The sequence below is a fragment of the Panthera leo genome, chromosome E1 (genome assembly GCF_018350215.1).
Source record: "Panthera leo isolate Ple1 chromosome E1, P.leo_Ple1_pat1.1, whole genome shotgun sequence".
Taxonomy (NCBI): Eukaryota; Metazoa; Chordata; class Mammalia; order Carnivora; family Felidae; genus Panthera; species Panthera leo.
In genome coordinates, this window is record NC_056692.1 from 49,571,221 (window position 1) to 49,580,303 (window position 9,083).

The following is a 9,083-nucleotide window of genomic DNA, read 5'->3' on the forward strand; positions in this document are numbered from 1 at the left end:
TCCTCATGTCCCCCTCCTCCAGCCCTGGGGCAGCCACCACTCTATTCTCTGCTTCTAGGAGTTTAACCGTTTTAGATAGCTCACCTAAGTGGACTTTTACAAGCTAAGTGAAATAAGCCTATTTCAGAAGGACAGAGACCGTACGATGCCAGTTACCCGCTGGGCCTCGTTTCCCATTTATTCCGTTTACTGGGGCTGCTGGTGCTAATGTTGTACATTGTACCTGGTTCTCTTGTGTTCATCTACCCAGCACATTTGTTCGCTCTCTGTTCTGTTAGTGTGTATGTTAGTTTCCTGTTGCACCTGTAACAAGTTGCCACAACTTAGTGTCTTTTTTATTTTTATTTTTTAACGTTTATTTATTTTTGAGACAGAGAGAGATAGAGCATGAACGGGGTGGGTCAGAGAGAGAGGGAGATACAGAATCCGAAACAGGCTCCAGGCTCTGAGCTGTCAGCACCGAGCCCGAAGCGGGGCTCGAACTCACAAACCGCGAGATCATGACCTGAGCTGAAGTCGGATGCTTAGCCGACTGAGCCACCCAGGCGCCCCACAAACTTAGCGTCTTAAAGCAACAAAAATTCATTAACGGGAGCTCTGGAGATCAGAAGTCTCAAGTGGGTCTCACTAGGTTGAAATCAAGGTGTTGGTAGGACTGGGTTCCTTTCTGGAGTCTCCAGGGAAGAATTTGCTTTCCCTCGTTTTTTGTTGTCTAGAGGCTACCCATTCCTTGACTCATGGCCGCCGTCCCCTTTCCCGGTCAGCAGTGGCTGGTTAGGTCTTTTCTCATATCACATTCCTTGGACACTGGCTCTACTGCTTCCCTTTTCCAGGTTTAAGGCCCCTCGTGATAACATTGGGGCCACCCAGATAATCTAGGATAATCTCCCTCTCCGAAGGTCGTCTGATTAGCAACATAATTCCATCTTCAATGTTAATTACCCTTTGCCATGTAATATAACAAATCGTAGGTGATGGGGAGTGGCATGAGGGACATCTTTGGGGGCCATTGTTCCGCTGACTCTAGTCTGTGCCCTCTTAACAATACACTGTGACCTATGCGTGACTCTCCCAATGTATACCAGGAGCCTGCACAGAACGAGCTCTCGATAATGGGTATTTCAGGATACGGCGCTGTGAATAAGATGGGGGTTTTGTCTAGAAGGATCTGATACTTAAGAGCAGGGGTTGGCAAACCATGGTCCACCTGTTGTTTTTGTAGAGTTTATAAGCTAAGAATGACTTTTTTTTTTTTTACATATTTAAGTGATTGAAAAAACAGTATCTTGTGAACTGTGAAAATCACTGAGATTCAATTTTAAGTGCCTATAAAGTTTTATGGAACACAGCCATGCCCATGCATTTATGCATTTATGCACGGTTTATAGCTGCTTTCGTGCTATGTCGATGAGGTTGAGTAGTTGCGACAGAGGCCGTATGTCTGCAAAGCCTAAAATAATTACTATCCGGCCCTCTTCAGAAAAAACATGGCAATCCCTGCTGTAGACCGGCACCGTCCAGGAGAACTTTGGTGATAAGGGAAATGTTCTCTATCTGTGCTGTCCCAAATGGGGGCCACCAGCCACATGTGGCACTTGAAATGAGGACTGATTTTTTTACCCTCTAATTATAACTGATACTGGTTTAAAGAGCCCCTGTGGCTAGTGGCTATTGCACCGGATGACTCAGCCCTAGGAGAGACCATTACGAAAATGCTAATGGTTTCACCATGTGCCGAGAACCGTGCTAAGAGAACGAGGACAGTGCCCTTCTCATTCCCATTTTACAGATGAGAAAACTGGGGCACAGGGAGATTAAGTGACTTGCCGAAGGTCACACAGCTGGTGAGTGGCAAATGTGGAACCCAGGGAGGCGGACTCCAGACTTGTCCCTCCAACTGAGAGGCAATACCGCCTCGATGAGAGAAGTCGTGTACGTGCTGAATTCTAGCGTATGGTAGAAGGTGATGGGTGCTACGGAATTCGTGAAAACGAGGCAGGGAAACGAATGAGGGAAGAACCTCTAACCAGGGAGGAAAGAGACATCTCTGTGGGCGACAAACTATCGAAGTTGGGCTTTGACCTTTGGGTGAGATTTTGACTGTTAGCTCTGTGCCTGGAAGCCAGAGGGGCCGATGACCTAAACACAGGTGTGGTGGGGGGGGGGGGGGGGAGAGGGGAGGGGCCGGTAAGGAACCAGAGAGCCTTCCAGTTTGAAAACACTTGTCAGAGCTTCGCTAGCCCAGGGCCCCAAAAGCCTTCTTGACAGATGGGTGTATTTCCTCTTTTCTATCAATACCAACCGTGTGAATGACCTTGTCTCTCTTTTCGCCTTGTTGGGAAGCTTAGCATCAAACTTGAACTCAACTAAAGCCACAGTAGCAAAACCTTACAGCTTGAATATTTGTGTTTCGTTTTCCTGCCCCCCCCAGCTTGATTTCTGCTTGTTTATGTTTTTACTTCTGATTTTGCTCTTTATTCTTATATATGTTTTAACCTAATTTTATTATACAAGCATATATTTATTATAATGCTCCTTTAGTCCTTTTGAGAACGTGTCTGGGTTTACATAAGAAAGGAGGTTCTAGGGCTGCCTGGGTGGCCCAGTCTGTTAAGCATCTGACTGGGGCTTGGGTCATGATCTCATGGTTTGTGAGTTCAAGCCCCGCATCAGGTTCTGTGCTGACAGCACGGGGCCTGCTTCTGTCTCTCTCTGTCTCTGAAACATAAATAAATTAAAAAAAAAAAAAGAAAAAAGAAAGGCTCTAGTCAGGTGGGCATCTAGTGTAAGTGCAGGCAGGTAAGTCTGAAAAGATGAGAGGACAGTCTGAAAAGACAAGTTGATGTCAGGCCCTGGGCAGTCACAGCCAAGTGCAATCCCCATGCCCTTTCCTCCTGCAGCCTTGGCTGGTGTCCTCTCAGCACCTGCCTCCGTTCTTGGAAACCTGGCAATTGACCTTAATCCCGTCCCATGCTGTTGTCCCCTTGCTTCCTGGACTGGCCGATGTGCATTGGCATCTTCTTCGAGTGTTAACTCCCAGACATCCTTGCTTTCAGCCTTGCCGTTGGCATCAGAGAACACGCATCCTGTGCTCTCCGTAAAGCACGCCTGATCCGGCTCCTCTTTCCGGATCCTCAGTGGCTCTCAGGCGAAATCTCAAGGGCACTGGCGGGGCTCAGGGTTCTGGTTCACACCTCAGCTCTGCCTCTTCCTGCCCGTATGATGTGGGCAAGCTCCTTAGCTTCTCCGGGCCTCAGATTGCTCGTCTGTAGATGGGAAATGACAATGGCACCAGCACTGCCTTGTGCTGATGATGGGCTGAGTTGGCAGGTGTAAAACATGGCGACCGTTCTAGGCACAAGTAAACACTGTGTGTGTGTGTGTGTGTGTGTGTGTGCGCGCGCGCTGGCCTCGTTGCCATGAGCTCTTCAGACGCCTCTTGCCAGTTCCCCTTGCACAGTTTCTGGTTCCTGTGACTCGCACTACTTGTGGTTTTCTAAATGCCATCCAGAATGTTCCCTTGTACCTCTGGATGTTTTGTCCATGTTTTCCCTGTCTGAAAAGCGTCCCTTTCCCCATCTTAGCCAACTCTTCCTCATTCTTCTTGTGTTAGCTTAGATGCCACTTCCTTCGGGAAGGCCTCCCTGCCTACTCTCCACCCGCCCTCCCCACTTGTATTTTTTTTTAATTTTTTTTAAAGTTTATTTATTTATTTCTTTTGAAGGAGAGCAAGCATGAGTAGGGGAAAGGCAGAGAGAGAGAGAGAGAGAGAGAGAGGGAATCGGAGGAATCTCCATGCACTGTCAGCATGGAGCCAGATGTGGGGCTCGATCTCAAGAAACCTCAAGATCATGAACTGAGCTGAAATCAAGAGTCCACTGACTGAACCACCAGGGTGTCCCCTTTCCCCACTTGTATTTTTCTGCCTCTCCCCCCCTAAAACTGTGTTTGGCTCCCCCCCTTGGAGGGACAATCACAGTTCCTGGCAGAGTAGGTACACAGGAAGCTGTTTTGGAATGCATGGATGACTCCCCCCGGTCAAATCAAGACACAGTATAGACCAAAGTGTGTGCAAGTTGGAAATAGGATGACGTAAATTGCCAGCCACAGAATTTCAAAGTTGGCATGAATCCTAACCCTTGTTCACACCGTGGCCACTTGGTGGCGCCACTTTAGCTGGTGGCCCTGAATACCTACCGGCCTTCCTCAGGATCAGTCTTCAACAACGAGTGCCTCAGGAATTTGTCCTTTGCGCAGAATGCTAACACCTTGTACTCCAGATCGAGGCTAAACAGCAAGTGTCTACCTTGAGGGGTGGTAGGAAAATGGGGGAGAGCAAAGGAATACTGAGTCAGGAGGTTCGACTCCATCAGGGGATGGGAAGAGAAGGGTCTCTGAGAACCTGGGCTCATGACCAGGAGGCCAGCTGCAAATCCAGAATGCCAGACTCAGTTCAGAGGGCCGGGATGTCATGGAGGCAGGAGAGAGGAAAAGGAGAAGTATGGTATAAAGTAGATGAGACCCATTCGACAAGAATTGATGAGAAAACACTCAGAAATGGGGCACTGAATTCTATCCTGGAATCCCAAGTCTAGAAGCAGGCGGGGCTTGGACAGCAAGCCAAGTTTCAGTCCAGAAGGACCAGCCATAGGAGCTGCTTATTAAGGCTCACCAATACCCATCGTTAAGAGTACTGCATAGAGGATGTGCATTTCAAAGTGGAAAAGGCACGTAGGTTTTCTCAGTGCAGGTGCTAGAAATTCTTCTGTGCTTTTCTCCAGCTTACAGAGGAGAACTTTTGGTGTTGGTCCTCTACAGTGGAGATGACCACTGCACTGTACAATGATGAGTTATAAGTGATAGCCACTGACCCGAGCTTCAGGCGTGGCTGCATCAGGGTTGGTCACAGTGTGGCCAGCCAGCCCGGGGCTCTCCAGCCGGTCTGTAACTTTTGGCCGGGTGACCCCGGTCACTCCCTCACGGTCTTCCCTTCTTGGATGACACACAGACTGCGCATGAACTAGAAGGTTGCTTTGTAATTATTCCAATAGAAGTCTAGAGATTTTTTTATACGGCTGTTTTCCAGAAACTCTTATCAGTCAGTGTTCTTATATGTTCATACCATGGCCACTGGGCAAAGAAACAAACCCTGGATGACCTAGTAGGAAAGGAATTTATTGAGTGGATACTGGGTAACACAGGACTTCTGGAAAGGCATGACAGCCGGGTTTGGGGAATGTGCCAGGTGGGGATAACACTGAAAATCACACTGCAGAAGTGGGCGGGTAAGGACACAATTGAGGGTTCGCTCCACAGGACGTGAGTGGAAAAGCAGTTAATGAAAACAACGCAGCCTTGACATTCTGTACAGTTTCCCTGTGCCTTTTGATTCCGGTGTCAAATGAACACTAAGCAACCTGACAGCTTTGTGATTATTTAGCCTCCGTTTTCTTGCTGGCTGGTCAACGCAAATGAATTCACATGGAGAAACAGCTCGAAGCATATTTCTTCCCTGACGGTGGGTGGGAGGTGGCTTTTTGGTTTCCGGTACCCCACCTGTGATGTGAATTGCCCCGACTTTTCCCTCCTCACGCCATCCCTTTGTGGCGTCTGTCTCCTTCTGGAAGCACCTGCTTCCCTCGGCTTCCGTGACCCCATTCTCTCTCCTCTGGTTTCCTGCCCGCTTTCTAAATGTTCCTTCCAGATCCCCTTCTCCCCTTTATCTTGTCAGTCTTGGTCTTCCTTCTGCCACCTTCCTTCTTCCCTTTTCTTCTCCCAATGTCCACTCCCGTGGCTTTGTAATGAATCAGCTGGTGATTTGAAAGCCCTTGGGGTCTCTCCTGGATTTCCAACCAGCAGGCAACTGGCTAGCCTCTCACGGATGTCCCGAGGCCCCTCACGCTTGAGATATTCCCACCCAACCTCACCGCTTCTCCAGTGTTCTCTGAATCTGAATGGCAGCAGTAACATTTCATTGTCTGAGTCAGAAACCTAGGCATCATTCCCGGGTCCCCTCTCTTCAATACCCTCCACTTCAAACCCTCTTATTTCCTTAACATCTCTGGCATCTGCCCAGCGCTCCTCACCTGCGTCAAGACTTTTTAAATTTAAGCCATCACCATCCGTCACCTGGATCATTGCAACAGACTCCTAATAGGTGTCCTTGCTGCAGGCTCCCTCGCACCCCCTACTCCTGCCCTTGCTTCATTATAGGCCGAGTGATAAAGTGTATACTTGGCCATACCTCTTTACTGCATGTGACATTCAATGAATCCCCTGTGGCTCTGAGAAGAAAGTCCAAACTTCTAAAGCAGAGGTGGGCAAATGACGGCCTGTGGGTTGAATCAGTCTCACCACGTGCTTTCATGGTCATATGTGGTCACAGCTCACAAGCTGACAATAATTTTTACATTTTTAAATTGTTGGGGAAAAATCAGAAGAATGCGACATGTGAAAATGATGTGCATCATATCCAAAATAGACAAGAAAACCCTCCTAAAACTCAACAATGAGGAAGCAAACAATTGAATTTAAAAATGGGTAAAAGATCTTAACAGATGTACCTCACCAAAAAAGATATACAGATAGCAAATAAACATATAAAAAGATTTTCAGCATCATATGCTGTAAGAGAATTATAGATTAAAACAGCAATGAGGGGCGCTGGGGTGGCTCAGTCAGTGAAGCGTCTGACTCCTGATTGTGGCTCAGATCATGACCTCTCGGTTTGTGAGTTTGAGCCCCCCCATTGGGCTCTGCACTGACAGTGCAGAGCCTGCTTGGGATCCTCTGTCTTTCTCTCCGTCCCTCCCCCATGTTTGCGCTCCCTCTCTCACTCCCCTCTCTTTCAACATAAATAAACTTAAAAACAAAAACAAAGGGGCGCCTGGGTGGCTCAGTCGGTTGAGCATCCGACTTCAGCTCAGGTCACGATCTCACGGTTCGTGAGTTCGAGCCCCGCGTCAGACTCTGGGCTGATGGCTCAGAGCCTGGAGCCTGCTTCTGATTCCGTGTCTCCCTCTCTCTCTGCCCCTCCCCCGTTCATGCTCTGTCTCTCTCAGTCCCAAAAATAAATAAACGTTAAAAAAAAATTAAAAAAAAACAAAACCAAAACCAAAAACCAGCAATGAGGCACCACTACACACCCAATAGAATGCCTACCATCCAAACACTGACAACACCAAATGTTCGTGAGGGTGTAGAGCAACGAGGAACTCTCGTTCATCACTGGGGGGAGTGCACAATGGTCCATCCATTTTGGAAGACAGTTCGATGGGTTCTTACAAAACTAAACGTACTCTTCCCATCTGACTCAGCAGTCGTGCTCCTTGGTGTCTCCCCAGATGAGTTGAAACATGTCCGCCTAAAAAGCTGCCCATGAATGTTTATGGCGGCTTTAGTCCTCATTGCCAAAACTCAGAAGCAACCAAGAGGTCCCTCGATAGGTGAACGGATAAGTAAACTGTGGTCCATTCGGACAATGGGATATTATTCGGTGCTGAAAATAAGTGAGTTAGGAAGTCGTGAAAAGATCTTGAGGAACCTTAAATGCATAACATCAAGTGAAAGAAGCCCGTCTGAAAAGGACACCTGCTGTAGGGTTCCAACCGTATGACATTGCGGAAAAGGCAAAGCTTTGGAGATGGTAAAAAATCAGGGCTTGCCAGCAGCTCAGGGAAGGAAGGGAGGGATAAATAGAATACGTGGGCTTTTAGGGCAGTGAGACTATTCTATATGAAAATATTCTATAGGATACTGTAATAGCAGGTACCTCACATTATACATTTGTCAAAACCCATAGAATATACAACACCAAGAGTGAACCTTGATGTAAACCATGGCCTGCAGTAACAACAGGGCATCAACAGTGACTCATCGGTTGTAGCCCACGTCCCACATTAATGCAAAATGTGAACAGGGGAAACCGTCCGGTGGGTGGGGGTGAGGCGGTGTCTGGGAATTCTCTGGATTTTCTGCTCAATTTTTGTGTGGACCTAAAACTGCGAAAAACAAATAAATAAATGAAGACCGTGGATTTAAAAATTAAATCAATTTCAGCGTGTCTCAAGTTTCATTGGAACACATTCACACCATTCATTTGCATGTTATCTATCTATGGCTGTCTTTGTGCTACAAAGGCCACGGTGAGAAGTTACTGTGGTGACCAGAGGACCGGAAAAGCCTAAAACAGTTACTGTCGCACCCTAACCAGGAAAGAACGTGCCGACCCCTGGTTTACGCCCTTCTGCATCAGGACACCACCTGTTCTTTAATCCCCAGCCTCACCCTGCTACCTCCCATCTTGTCCATCAGCAATCCGGAAAAGTATTTTCTCTAACAATCCACACTCTCTCTTGCCCGTCATTTCCCTCTGGCAGAAACACCAGGCAGGACTCAGGCAGAATTCCACGTGTCCCAGCACCTCTTTGGGAGGCAGCCTTTTCGGACCTCGCAAGCCTAAATTAGGGGTCCCTTTGGTACTCCTCACCCCCTCTTTCCCACAGTTCAGCCTTTCTATGTAGAGCGTCATGTTCTTACTGATCCCCTGAGACTGAGTTCTGGAGGGTGGGGCCGTGGCTCATTCTTCTCTGCATCCCTGCCGCCCAGTGCCTGCTCTGTGGATGCCCAGGGAACATTTTTAAAGAATTCTGAACTTGGCAATCATGCATGTCTGGGCTTCAGAATCTGTGAAATCAGATGGTAAATGTCATCTGCGTGCCTGTTTAGGCAAATTTTCTGGGCAGAAAGTCCATTGTCTTCATAAGCTTCTCAAAAGGGGCCATGACCAAAAACAATTTTTTTTTCTAATTAGAAAAATTAGGATTTCCATAGGGAGCCTAGGTGGCTCAGTTAGTTGAATGTCCAACTCTTGATTTTGGCTCAGGTCTTGATCTCACAGTTTGTAGGTTCAAGCCCTGCATCGGGGTCTGTGCTGACAGCAAGGAGCCTGCTTGAGATTCTGTCTCTCCCTCCCTCTCTCTCTCTCTCTCTCTCTCAAAATAAATAAGTAAGCTTAAGAAAAAAAAGATTTCCTGGAAGAGGTATAGATACATGGTCAGTAAAATACCAGTAGGGATACATTA